Raw genomic sequence first — 14,557 nt, 5'->3', positions numbered from 1 at the left:
AATGAACCACCGCAACTGGCTTAAAATCTGTGCTTGTTGAATGTGTGCTTGGTGAACGTCACGAGGTGGTCACTTGCATGAGTGTGCAGACTTTGTCAAAGGTATCCATTATAATTAAGTCACTGTACTTCACAGCCTCTTTTACCTCCTTTAAATCTAGAACCTTATCATCATAATCACTCGTTGGTAAATGAATTGTACCTAACCCTACCCAACTTCTATTCACAAAATTACCCAACCTTTTTTCAGAAATACCTTCACCTCTTTTGTGCTTTTTACCAACTTATTACATTATACTGCCAGATCTGGGGTCACTAAATCTAAGGGGATAACTTAACTCTAATCTTACTTTCTAAGGGTCGCTGCCACCAGACCCCCTCTGGACAGCATGCAGCTCGTTAGGTAGCGGGCAGAGTGGACTAGGCATTGGGTTAGGTTTTCCATTGACCAGATCGATAAGGGTAAAGAAGGGTGAAACCATAACATGTCTTAATTGATTTATTCCTTATAAAACATACTGATAAAAAACATATACATGAATTGGCCTTCCTCAGAAGAACAACGGAAATGTGGTTACCCAGAGGGGCCCCAGACTCTTACATTGATAGCGTGTCATCCACCTACTTATTGCATAACGATCTGTGACCACTGTACCTCGGTCGTTCCTTCTTACAATAGCCATTAACACATCAGACTGCTCCACCTGTGTGGAATATAGCACCGTCGGTTATCATACATAGTAGCACCATCTCAACACACCTGTTACACTCCATACCTGCAAGTATGTGACTCCTTGTGACTTTTAGGTATACACAACAGGCACCTCGTTCGCACACCGCCCTCGGTGGGTAAAGACGAGGGCTTCACCTAGAGACATACCAGCACTATTTCTACGCCTGGTATTATAGGTCGCTCCAAGTGACGACCGCAGTTTCTCACGGTCTCCTTAGTTGTGACTATTCATTTGGAGTGGTGCGCTTGAAATCCACAGGTTCACAGTGGACTGGCATAGCGGGGAGTCGTCCCCACCTGTTGTGATGCTCAAAGGGACAATGGCGGCCGGGCGGCAAGGTACTCCGACCACATGGCACCTGAGGTGGCGGTAGAACGAGGAAGACTGAGGACATTGCTCCGCCGCTCCTCGTCACATAGGCCTACAGTTTCCAAGCCTTAAGTTTCCCTTTTGTTTCTTAGGGTTCTCACCTTAACACTTTTCGCTATATTGTCACTCATGCCTTATAAACCCATATTTTAATCCTAAATTACACACTAAGGTAAGGTCTTTGTTTGCTAGTTCTTGGGGTAAATTCATGGGGTTATTATATCAACGTGGCAACTGAGGCGGGTACATGACGCGCCTTGAAACAAAGGCTGAATGATCATGGCGGGGGTGTATCACCTTCACTTAAAACTGTAATGAGGGATCCTCCTCTCACACATTGCACAATTTGAACACAGACATAAGGTTCTCTGATCACTGTACCTCTCGTGGGTATATGTCACGTTAGGATACGAGGTGCATTAAATTCATACCGACGCATACACGATATTTCCTTTCAAGTACAGTTTCTGGATCACTGTCAACACCTCACATAGTTCTGATACATTTATCCTTTTTCCAGATCATTGTTCTCATGTATTTTCATATGATATCTGTTGGAGTTATGTTCACTACACAGTCACAGACGTAAATAGTAAGACCTTCAAACCCTGATCCACACTTAGTCTTACAGTACACTAGTCCTTAATGCTATGAATACATACACTTAATATGATATAACTATACCTGGGTACAATACAACACATGGTCTAGGAACCTTGAGTAGGTGAGTTGTCCTTTATCCATGTTTCCCGTTTTCTGAGGTTCTACAAGCGCGGTGCATTTGAATGTTATGTAGCGTAATATGAATTAAATGGGATTTTTAGGGATGACAATGATGTGCGCAGTACATAGCCTTCCCCTCCCAAAAATTCATATTATGCGAAATAATATGCAAAGCACTAACGCTGTAGTGTACATACATTTTACAACATCCTAACAGTTCGTGATGAGAGTACCTTAATACATCAAACAAAACATGAGGAGACTTAAACGTTTCCTACGAGCGTCTCCACTACCATATACATCAGACAACCGTTTACAATCCTGCTAGTTCGGTATACAATATATCAGTAAAAAGAAAATTATTAGGAGACAAACTTTTCATACTCGAGTCTCCGTTACCTATACATACAACAACTTATCAACTCTTATTTCAGTACAATATAGTATAGGGAACATTCCCTTAACAGTTCATCAGCGTAATACCTCAACCTACTTTTGGCACCAGCACATAAACAGTGACTCTTTGACATTACATCTACAACAAAAGTTCTCTGCCTGAAATTACATATCCTAAGGAATTTAAATTCTTGTTTATGAATGGGGAATTAGTTACATCAGACACTTCCTCAGATTACTACTTCATTTCAATAATAATTCACCTTTTCAACACAAAACCATGGTTCTAGACATACACATTGGGGCTCATAACACAAAACCCGTATTTTCTATCTCACAGTTCAGAAGAACTGGTATTTGAAAGTCGGGGTGACTCCCTCACCCGGAGCGAGTCAACAACCCAAACAAAACTTCCGACACACATAAACTGAGATTTTTTTCTTTCGACAACATTGGCAGCACTGGATCTCCGGACTTCAGTTCATAAGAACTGGGATTTATAATGTTGGGGTGACTTCAGTACGACTGACGAAGTCAACAACCCAAAAAAAACCTTTTCAGACAATATAGATACCACTACTAATAGCTGATCTTCAAAAAGCATCCCGACAAACCATCTGAGCAACTGTCTCCCCCACCAAAAACTTTATAATTCAACAAATCAACCTAACAAACTGGAAAGCCAATACTATTCAATTGAAGCAACATTCTGGAACTATATTTCCTACAAATCCATTCTAAATACTGGTCTCCTCTGCCTCACAGGGAATCTACTTGCAGGTTGACCTTCCACATTTCCGTCATCACTTTCCTCATCTGTTTCGTCTGACCCCGAGTCCGAGGAAGAATCACAGGGTGGAAGTAAGGGCTCATTCAGCTGAACAAACATGTCTCTACTTACATACCTCTTTACTTTCTCAGCCGCTCTCTTTATCACCTCACTTTCATCCAAGGGGTTAGTCAACTCATATGCGGCACCATCTCGTATAATTTCTGTTATAGTGTACGGACCCTTCCACTTGGTATTCAACTTCCTACTGGTCCCAGGGTTGGGCCATTCATTCCTCACCCATACTGTTTCTCCTAACTGCATAGTTTGGTTCGTTCTTGATCTATTTGCTCTCTCTCTGGTCTCTCGTGACATCCTGGCAGACATCTCTTTTATCAACCTATGGGCTTCTTTCAACTCTTGACTGCTCTCATTCTCTATTATAGGTAAGTCAATTCCTACTTGTCTTTGTACATGCCTTGAAAAGAAAGCAAAATGAGGCTGTACCCCAGTTGTGGCATGGACAGACGTGTTCAGAGCCGACTGCACGGGACTGAGAAATTTTGGCCACTGAAGTGGATTATCTTCACACATGATTGCAAGTGTTGTTTTAAAGGTCCTGTGCATTCTCTCTGTGACACTATTACCTCTAGGGTGGTAAGGCAATGTAAAATAGTTCTTAATGCCAGTTACTTTACATAATTCTCTAAATTGTGTTGCTGTAAATTCACCTCCATTATCTGCAATGACTACTCCAGGGCTACCAAAGACATGGATGAATTTACTAAATTCCCTGGTCACTTCCTGAGTGGATTTGGTTCTCAACGGGTAGAAATTGACAAACCTAGAATAGTGATCTATGACAGTCAACACATAGCGATACCCCTTCGCACTATTATGTAAGTCTGTCAAGTCCACAGATACTCTCTCCAAAGGTTTAGTTACTTCCGACATCCCCTGCCATTGCTGTTCTAACCCTTTCGTCCCTTTGAATCTTTGACACACTTCACATGATTCTACAAATTTCACACAGTCTCTGCGATAATTTGGCCAATAGAAAAGGCCTTCTACTCTGGCTATAGTCTTCCACTGTCCTAAGTGACCTGATGCCTCTCTGTTATGTGCCCACTCTAGTGCTGCTCTACGCAAATGATCAGGTATTACAAGGCAGTACAGCAATGCTTTGTCAATTTGTTCCTTTACTAAATACAATACCCCTTCCGCTACTTCAAATTTGTCTATAGTCGTCTTTGGATATTTATGTTTGGGTACCTGTCCTCCTTCTAAATAACTAGCCAATGTTTCCCACCTCTCTTCTTTTCTTTGTTCTATCCCTAACTGCCGATGCGTGAACCCATCTAGCTGAGGGAGCTGACCTACCGTCCTACTCCTGGCTACTTTCCTTCGGGCCCCCACCGGCCTACTCAATGCGTCCGCGACTAGATTTGCCTTTCCAGGTTTGTAGTCTATCTTATATATGTAATCCCTCATTTCCAACATCCATCTATTCATTCTTTGACTTTTAGTTTTCTTGTTAAAAACAGACGTTAACGGCTGGTGGTCAGTCTTGATGGTGAATTGGGAACCCCACAGAAAATGATGGAAAAATCTACAGGCTAACACTATCCCTAATGCTTCTTGGTCGGTGGTGGAATACCGTGTTTCCGCGGGCTTTAGCTTCCGAGAGAAATACCCAACAGGACGCAAAGAACCGTCATCCTGTAATTGATTCAGTGAGGCTCCTACACAAAAATTACTAGCATCACTGTGTAGCTCAAATGGTTTATCCATGTCCACGTTTACTAGTACTGGAAAGGAAGCTAATGTCCGCTTTAACGTTTCAAAAGCTGTCTGGCATTCATCTGTCCAGGCAAAGGCAGCTTGTTTCTTAGTGAGTTCTGTGATAGGATATGCAATCTTAGCAAAATTTGAAACATGCTTACGATAAAACCCGCACATCCCTAAAAATTGTCGGACTTGTTTGACATTAGTGGGTGGTTTACAGTCTGTTACTGCTTTTACATTCTCTGGATCCGGCTCAATGCCTTTCTCTGAAACAATATGGCCCAAGAATTTTACTTGTCTCTGACCAAACTGGCATTTAGATAGGTTTAATTTGATTCCCATATTTACAAACCTGTCAAATACTTTAGCCAATCTGCCCATGAGGGTATTGAAATCAGGAGCCCACACTATGACATCATCTAGATAGTTCCTGACCCAATCTTCTTCTGCTAAAGGAGCTAAGACCCTGTTTACTTCCCTAGTAAAAACGGCTGGGCTGGCTGACAAACCAAAAGGGAGGCGTTTGAACCGCCATAAATTATACCCATCACTGAAGGTGGTTATATCTCTACTGTGGGGGTCAAGGATTACCTGATAGTAAGCATCTTTCAAATCTAAGGTGGCATAATATTTATTTCCGGCAGCCTTCTCAACTAATTCATCCAATCTTGGCAAAGGTTGTATATCTACTTTCAAGTGTTTGTTGACTGCTCGGAAATCAAGGCACATACGTTTCGACCCATTAGGTTTAGTTACTAACACGATAGGTGATAGCCAGACAGCGGTTGATGGTTCAATGATGTCCCTATCTCTCATGTCTCTCATAAATTTCTTTAATAGTACCCTTGGCTTTCTCGGGATACCTATACTGAGGTCCTCTTACAGGTTGTTCATTAACCAATGGGATGTTAGCTGGCAAACCCTTAATGGTGCCTATTTCATTTGGACCTAAGACAAACAACGCATCATGATTCATTACCACCTGTTGCAAGTGTGTCCGCATGTCCCTATCTAAGTGTGGCCATTGCTGGGTCCTAATTAACTCCTTCAATTTGTCCTGTCTAGTTTCCCCACGTTTCACTTCATCACAGTCTGGTACAATAGAATTTAGTACTTCTTGAGCTCGTCTAATTTTGTGGACTGGGGAATTTTCCATACCCCTACAAAGTATGCATTGAGTTGGGAATTTCACATCATGAGTCAGTCTTAAGGGGATTTTGTTAGACCTCTTATCATCTTCTCTCTGTATGGCCAGGTGATGTGGTGAGCACAGGGGTATGTCTACAGACCGGCCTACCTCACCTAACTCTTCATAAATGTGTGAGATAGTTCCGAGATTATTCCCTTCATCATCAAAGTAACAGAATTCCTCATCATTAACTACTTCATATTCACCTAAAACCGCAAACGGACTCAAACAAACTGGCTGCTCCGAAACATTACTCATAGGAACATAAACACAGGAATCATCTTGGACCTACCCCTACCTTCACTTTAACTGGCCTAATCTGAGAACTGTGCCCACTTATTGTAGTCTTCCTATCAATGTGTAAGTTAGTTAGCTCCTTGGGGGAGGACAAGATCGAAGCATTAGTGAGCTGTTTGACTTTGACAACCGTTCGCACCTTTCCTCCCTGATTTGGTTTCCAATAAACTTGTTTATGACCCCCCCACGTGAACTGATTTCTTTCGTGATGCCACCAAACTCCACATCTGCCTAAAATGTCTGCTCCCAATAAGACATCATTATCCAACATGCTATCTTCCATTATTACGGCTTGGTGGCGGATTCTTTTCCTACGGGACAACTGTACACTGATGACAACAGTGCCTTGGGCCTTAAACTCTTCCCCGTTAAGAGCTACATATCTCTCGGTACAAGGCCTAATGGGCCCCACCTTCAAGGCCCTCACCAAACTATCTTTAATGAGCGTAGATTCACTAACCGTATCAACCAACGCTATACAAGTATGTCCACATATAGGTAACTTAATACATGGAGAACTGTGTGGGGACGGATGTCGTGGTCATTGGAAAAAAAAAAAAAAAAAAAAAAAAAAAAAAAAAAAAAAAAAAAAAAAAAAAAAAAAAAAAAAAAAAAAAAAAAAAAAAAAAAAAAAAAAAAAAAAAAAAAAAAAAAAAAAAAAAAAAAAAAAAAAAAAAAAAAAAAAAAAAAAAAAAAAAAAAAAAAAAAAAAAAAAAAAAAAAAAAAAAAAAAAAAAAAAAAAAAAAAAAAAAAAAAAAAAAAAAAAAAAAAAAAAAAAAAAAAAAAAAAAAAAAAAAAAAAAAAAAAAAAAAAAAAAAAAAAAAAAAAAAAAAAAAAAAAAAAAAAAAAAAAAAAAAAAAAAAAAAAAAAAAAAAAAAAAAAAAAAAAAAAAAAAAAAAAAAAAAAAAAAAAAAAAAAAAAAAAAAAAAAAAAAAAAAAAAAAAAAAAAAAAAAAAAAAAAAAAAAAAAAAAAAAAAAAAAAAAAAAAAAAAAAAAAAAAAAAAAAAAAAAAAAAAAAAAAAAAAAAAAAAAAAAAAAAAAAAAAAAAAAAAAAAAAAAAAAAAAAAAAAAAAAAAAAAAAAAAAAAAAAAAAAAAAAAAAAAAAAAAAAAAAAAAAAAAAAAAAAAAAAAAAAAAAAAAAAAAAAAAAAAAAAAAAAAAAAAAAAAAAAAAAAAAAAAAAAAAAAAAAAAAAAAAAAAAAAAAAAAAAAAAAAAAAAAAAAAAAAAAAAAAAAAAAAAAAAAAAAAAAAAAAAAAAAAAAAAAAAAAAAAAAAAAAAAAAAAAAAAAAAAAAAAAAAAAAAAAAAAAAAAAAAAAAAAAAAAAAAAAAAAAAAAAAAAAAAAAAAAAAAAAAAAAAAAAAAAAAAAAAAAAAAAAAAAAAAAAAAAAAAAAAAAAAAAAAAAAAAAAAAAAAAAAAAAAAAAAAAAAAAAAAAAAAAAAAAAAAAAAAAAAAAAAAAAAAAAAAAAAAAAAAAAAAAAAATGGGCTATGTCCTGGACAAGTGGTAAAGAAACTCCTACAGTTCATCCTCATGCACGCGTAACATGAACCTGGCCTGGGCCTGGAGGGACAATTATGTGGGCTATGGCTATCCCTCCTACAATACCCACACCATTCATTCCCTGTCCAATTTTGAGTGTTAGTCTCCTTCCACCTCGTGTTCTGATCCCGTCTTCCGTCAGTCTCGTTCATATGGTAGTCTCCCTGAACTCTATAATTTTCAAAGACTGTCGTGGGTTGTACTTATTCTTGGCGGGATTGTCTAACGTGATATAAGTCCCTGCTATCCCCACCCAGATATTCACTCCTACTTCGCTCTAACATTCTTACAAATGAATCCAACGTACGGCCGTCTTGTATATAGGGGGTCAAGTCTCTCTGCATTGGTTTAGGCACAGCTCTGTACAGTCTTTGTATTATGTAAGTATCTTTAGTGGTTATTGCTCCAAACTTCTTCTCCATGACTGCCAACCTTGCTCTCATGTCACATACATAATATCGGGGGTTATCATTCACGTCATACACGATTCGTTTCAACACCTCCCATGCTTCATCTTCGGTGGATGGTCCTAAATTTAATCTTAACATAACCTTTCTGAAACTGTCCCAGTCCTCACTAACTGCCACTAACAATGGCCGTACCAATTTGGCCACGCTGTTTTCCATCCAACTCAGGGCAGTTGATATTCTTCCCTCATCCTCTGTCACACATCTTTCAACTTTCCGAAAAAACTTACTTAGGACCTCGTCTACCTGTAAGCTCTGCAATTCTTCCAATGTTAGCTTATCCGTATGGTTAAAGTGGCATGGAATGTTTACGTTGACGGCGTTCCTACTGTTTGGTAGTGGAGTGGTGTCATCTCCTACAACTGACTCTTGCTCATTGTTTGGGCCTTGTGCATGTTGGAGTGTTTGTTTTAGTTCCTTAATCTGTTTCTGTAATTCTTCTAACTCCGAGTATTGTCTCTCATTGATCAGCAACGCCCGTTCCAATCTCTCTGCCAATGTGTCCCCACCTATGGTACTTCCCTCTTCTACTGACTCAGCCATTTTGACCTAAAAGTGCTACCTCTCGACCCAAGACAAATACGAACCGCTTAACACAACTACTCTCCTGTACTATTACAACCTTAATTGATCAATGGTATAATACAACACTATGCAACCTCTTAACATGGCACCAAAAATTATAACTCACATCAACTGGAGACCGAAAGTCCTATGGTATTCCATAGGTGAACCACTTGAGAAACTTCTCAGACACAGTGTGGACTCCCTTACTTCAACGTCACCAAAGCTAATCCACAACTTCTGCAATTATTAATACATATTAACACTGGATAAAACACAAACACAAAACACATCAATGACACACATGACTTCAGTACTGTATAAATTTTCAAAAATTCTTCTTACATTTCTGTACTCAAATCAATGTTATTCACCTGCAAGTATCACTCAAAAATTAGATTATCCATCATTAAAATACTTGTCTATATTTGCAACTTTAAATCACAACTTCAATTCCCTCGGATTTGATCAATGATTAAAAACCATCCCACCGCTATAGCCACCAATTTATACTGCCAGATCTGGGGTCACTAAATCTAAGGGGATAACTTAACTCTAATCTTACTTTCTAAGGGTCGCTGCCACCAGACCCCCTCTGGACAGCATGCAGCTCGTTAGGTAGCGGGCAGAGTGGACTAGGCATTGGGTTAGGTTTTCCATTGACCAGATCGATAAGGGTAAAGAAGGGTGAAACCATAACATGTCTTAATTGATTTATTCCTTATAAAACATACTGATAAAAAACATATACATGAATTGGCCTTCCTCAGAAGAACAACGGAAATGTGGTTACCCAGAGGGGCCCCAGACTCTTACATTGATAGCGTGTCATCCACCTACTTATTGCATAACGATCTGTGACCACCGTACCTCGGTCGTTCCTTCTTACAATAGCCATTAACACATCAGACTGCTCCACCTGTGTGGAATATAGCACCGTCGGTTATCATACATAGTAGCACCATCTCAACACACCTGTTACACTCCATACCTGCAAGTATGTGACTCCTTGTGACTTTTAGGTATACACAACAGGCACCTCGTTCGCACACCGCCCTCGGTGGGTAAAGACGAGGGCTTCACCTAGAGACATACCAGCACTATTTCTACGCCTGGTATTATAGGTCGCTCCAAGTGACGACCGCAGTTTCTCACGGTCTCCTTAGTTGTGACTATTCATTTGGAGTGGTGCGCTTGAAATCCACAGGTTCACAGTGGACTGGCATAGCGGGGAGTCGTCCCCACCTGTTGTGATGCTCAAAGGGACAATGGCGGCCGGGCGGCAAGGTACTCCGACCACATGGCACCTGAGGTGGCGGTAGAACGAGGAAGACTGAGGACATTGCTCCGCCGCTCCTCGTCACATAGGCCTACAGTTTCCAAGCCTTAAGTTTCCCTTTTGTTTCTTAGGGTTCTCACCTTAACACTTTTCGCTATATTGTCACTCATGCCTTATAAACCCATATTTTAATCCTAAATTACACACTAAGGTAAGGTCTTGGTTTGCTAGTTCTTGGGGTAAATTCATGGGGTTATTATATCAACGTGGCAACTGAGGCGGGTACATGACGCGCCTTGAAACAAAGGCTGAATGATCATGGCGGGGGTGTATCACCTTCACTTAAAACTGTAATGAGGGATCCTCCTCTCACACATTGCACAATTTGAACACAGACATAAGGTTCTCTGATCACTGTACCTCTCGTGGGTATATGTCACGTGAGGATACGAGGTGTATTAAATTCATACCGACGCATACACGATATTTCCTTTCAAGTACAGTTTCTGGATCACTGTCAACACCTCACATAGTTCTGATACATTTATCCTTTTTCCAGATCATTGTTCTCATGTATTTTCATATGATATCTGTTGGAGTTATGTTCACTACACACTCACAGACGTAAATAGTAAGACCTTCAAACCCTGATCCACACTTAGTCTTACAGTACACTAGTCCTTAATGCTATGAATACATACACTTAATATGATATAACTATACCTGGGTACAATACAACACATGGTCTAGGAACCTTGAGTAGGTGAGTTGTCCTTTATCCATGTTTCCCGTTTTCTGAGGTTCTACAAGCGCGGTGCATTTGAATGTTATAATAATAATAATAATAATAATAATAATTAACGGTTTATTGAAAGAGCTTGGCAGCCAGAAGGCTGAAAATATACAGTTACATATTTGGGGAATGGGTTACGAATTACAAATAATATACAAGTAACATAAGTGACACAAATAAGACATATAATAACTAGATGGGGAAAAGCTCAAACTACAGTTCATTTCAACATAGTGACAGTGTAAGGAGCAGTGTTTACTGGGAGTGAATACACTGATTTATTACAAGTTATTGATAATTTTTACAATGGTTGGGACTGGGCTGTTCTTATAGCGATCAGTTCGTGCACGTATGGGCTGGATGCGGTTGTGGTGTCGAACAGCAATTCTCGGACAAGGGATCTCAGGTGGTAGTAGGAGCCGGTGTCGGGGATGGTGTAGAAGCTTCTTACCAAATTTGCAGATGAGGTCGTGGTGATGGTCAGTGAGAGTCGAAAGGGTCAGTGTGTTGAGCGCTTCTTGATATGTGGAGTAGGAAGGGGAGAGAATAATCTTGCATGCCCTCTTTTGCACTTTTTCTAGGTGTTTACGTTGTGTGGCATTTAGGGAGGAAGACCAGGTGGGGGAGGCATAGGTGAGCTTGGGAAGTATGAATGTTGTGTTAACACTGAGGAGCTCGTGTGCAGGAACTCCGAGGGACTTGAGTCGGCGGAGGAGGTGGAGACGGAAACTGGAGGATTTGACAACTTCACTGACGTGTGGTTTCCAATTTAGTTTGTTGTCTATGGTGACGCCGAGGAGCTTCGTGGAATCTACAACCTGGAGTGTGTTGGGACCTAAAGTAATGGAAGGGGGTGGGACAACGTCGGAGGAGAGGTTGATGTGCATAACCATGGTCTTGGTATAACCATGGGTATGGTTGATGGTGACATGGTTGTTGGTGGCCCAGTTTTGGAGACTGTTCAATAAATCCTGAAGGGCGGTATAGTCGGGAGCAGAATTGTTGACGCTGATCCCAATGGTGGAGTCGTCGACATATTTCCAGCGAGCAGGGGTTTCTCTTAGGGCATCATTGATGAGCATAAGGAAGCAGAGTGGTCCCATCTTGGTGCTTGGGGACACGCCACAGGTGAGTGACTGAAAGGTGGAGACAGCCCCTCAGAGCGTACAGCTTGGCGTCGGTCACTGAGGAAGTCTGTGGCCATGGTATAAGACTTCTCCGCCCGAGGTCAATAGCTTTGTTGATGATTATATTGTGGTCGACTAGGTCGAACGCTTTAGTGAAATCAATGAAGGCGACAGCTACAGACGTTTTCGTTTCTCGAGATGGCGGTATATGTAATCGAGAAAGCTGACAAGACAGTGAGTGGTGGAGGAAGTTTTCATGTTGCCAAATTGCTGAGGGTCTACGACTCCTGCAATATCAGCATAAGCCCAGTCGAACACAAAACTTTCACAGATTAGGCTGGGTATTGGGGTGATTGCAATAGGTCGTAGCTGATTTAAGGATTGTGGGCTGGTTGACTTGGGGACTGGTGACACATAAGAGGTCTTCCAGTCAGCTGGGCATCTGGCTTGACTGAGAGAAGCATTGATGATGGAGCAGAGGGGTTTAGCAAGCTCCGGGGAGAACTCCTTGAAGAGTTTCATTGGTAAGTCAATGGGGGTGGTAGAGCGTTTTAATTTTAGTTTGTCCAGGCGTTTTGCTACGTCAAATTCTTCTACTAAGTCAGTGGGAAGGGGGGCTGGTAGGTAAGCAGGGAGAGTGGTTGTGTCAAGCCGTGGGAGCGTCTGGCATATAGTAGCGAAATGGTTATTTGTTTGCTCAGCTGCGTCAACATTAGTGAGATGGCTAGGAAGGGGAGGGGGTGTGTCTTATTGTTTAGTCCACAGAGTTCTTTAAGCTTACCATACCATTGACTGATGTTGGTCTGCTTCAGGTGTTGTAATTTGGTTGGGTAGTGGGACTTCTTTGCAGTGCGTATTTCGCGGATGACTCGGTTGCGAAGTGACCTGTAGCGGATGTGGTCATTGAGATGAAAGGCTCTGTCTCTCTGTTGCATAAGTCTTTTGATCCGAGGTGTGATCCAGGGCAAGTCAGCTGGGTGAGATCTGACGGACTTCTCGGGGAAGAAGTGGTGGTGAGCTTCCGTGGTGGTGTTGGTATAATTTATCCATTTGGTTTCCACGTCATCCACGCTAAGTACTTCAGTCCAGGGATGGTGAACTATCCACTGCCCGAAGAGGCGCACTGCAGAGTCAGTAATCGGCCTGTAGGTCTTGATGTAGGGTCTCTGTGCTTGAGTGGGAGTGGCAGCTGGGGACCAGAGCACTGATAAGTGTGTGCTACACCCGATAGGAGGCATTGGTTGAGGTGGTTGGTACTGGTCCGCTAAGTCAGTTAAGAAAAGGTCAAGGGTATTTTGACCGTGTGTGGGGAAGGTCACAACTTGTGATAGTGATAGCTGGTCCTGGATATCAGTGGTGTCAATTTCATTTAAATCCCCACATAATACTAACTTGGCACATGGGTACCTAACTCTGAGGTGGTTTGAGGTGGTGATGAGGTGATTGATAAGAGTGTCTCTGGTGGGTGATCGAGGCGGATGGTATGCCACACAGATTATAATGGAAGCAGTGTTGCGTGGGTGGGCCCGTAGCACGATACATACCCATAATGCTTCCACATCTGCTGGGACTTGAACATCCAGGCGTGACGGGCGTAGGTCATCTTGACAGAAGAGGGCAACGCCCCCTCCGCGTCTTTGTAAACGAAGGTGCTGAAAGAGTTGATATCCCTCAATATGACACGTTTCAGGCACAATTTGCCAAGCCTCACATATGGCAACGACGCTCGCAGCGGTTGACCTGACTGTAGTTGCCAGCTCGTCGAACTTGTTAGCTAGGGAAGAGACGTTGGATAGCAGTAAAGACGGGAGATCATACCATATCCGTGGAACTTCAGTGTGGTGGTATGGTCTGTCAGGGGTGGGTTTCTCCGGTTTCCTAGTGGAGGTTACAGTTCTAATGGGCTTATGTGTATGACGGCCTTGTCTACGGCTCTGCGCGTGGAATATTTTCAGTGACTTGAGTCGCGCGATAACACTGCCATCAGGATAACCGTTCCCACGCTTTAGAAGGTACAGACTGCGTCGGGAGTAAGTGATTGGTGGCCATCTGTTGAGATCTGTTGTGGGCGGACGGAAGTGTTTGTCACTGGCGGCACTTTGAGGGACACTGACACTGGTAGACATCTGTTAATATTTGTCAGTCGTAAAGACCCTGGGTCCCCGTTCCTTGGTGCTTGGGGTTGCCGATACAGTTTTCACGATGTTATGTAGCGTAATATGAATTAAATGGGATTTTTAGGGATGACAATGATGTGCGCAGTACAACATAAAGTGACATTTTTTCCTTACATTTTAAACCTGTCCATCTTGATTTACTTAACACCAATATACCTCACTTCGACCTTTAATCTCCCAGAAAACATTCGTTTAAAATCCTTCTCTCAACCTAATACTTTCACATTCCAAGTTCCGTTATGTCTGCTCATTCTTTAAGCTTCCGGGTTTTTGTGTACAGTAATGTCCACAATCTTTTTTTTGCTCGGTCAGTACAGTACAGTTCTCGGTAACACACTGGCCACAAATTG

The 14,557-nt window shown here is 40.9% G+C and overlaps 1 protein-coding gene across 1 annotated transcript in view; it reads left to right on the top strand.

Moving 5' to 3' along the window:
• Nucleotides 1-14,557, top strand: part of LOC121870895 (dynein axonemal heavy chain 3-like) — a gene marked incomplete in the record, with an annotated part of 131,061 nt that overhangs the window by 2,766 nt on the left and 113,738 nt on the right.

Source organism: Homarus americanus, unplaced genomic scaffold, assembly GCF_018991925.1.
Source record: "Homarus americanus isolate GMGI-L3 unplaced genomic scaffold, GMGI_Hamer_2.0 scaffold52512, whole genome shotgun sequence".
In the NCBI taxonomy this organism is placed as follows: domain Eukaryota; kingdom Metazoa; phylum Arthropoda; class Malacostraca; order Decapoda; family Nephropidae; genus Homarus; species Homarus americanus.
This window is presented reverse-complemented; position numbering and strand designations above follow the sequence as displayed.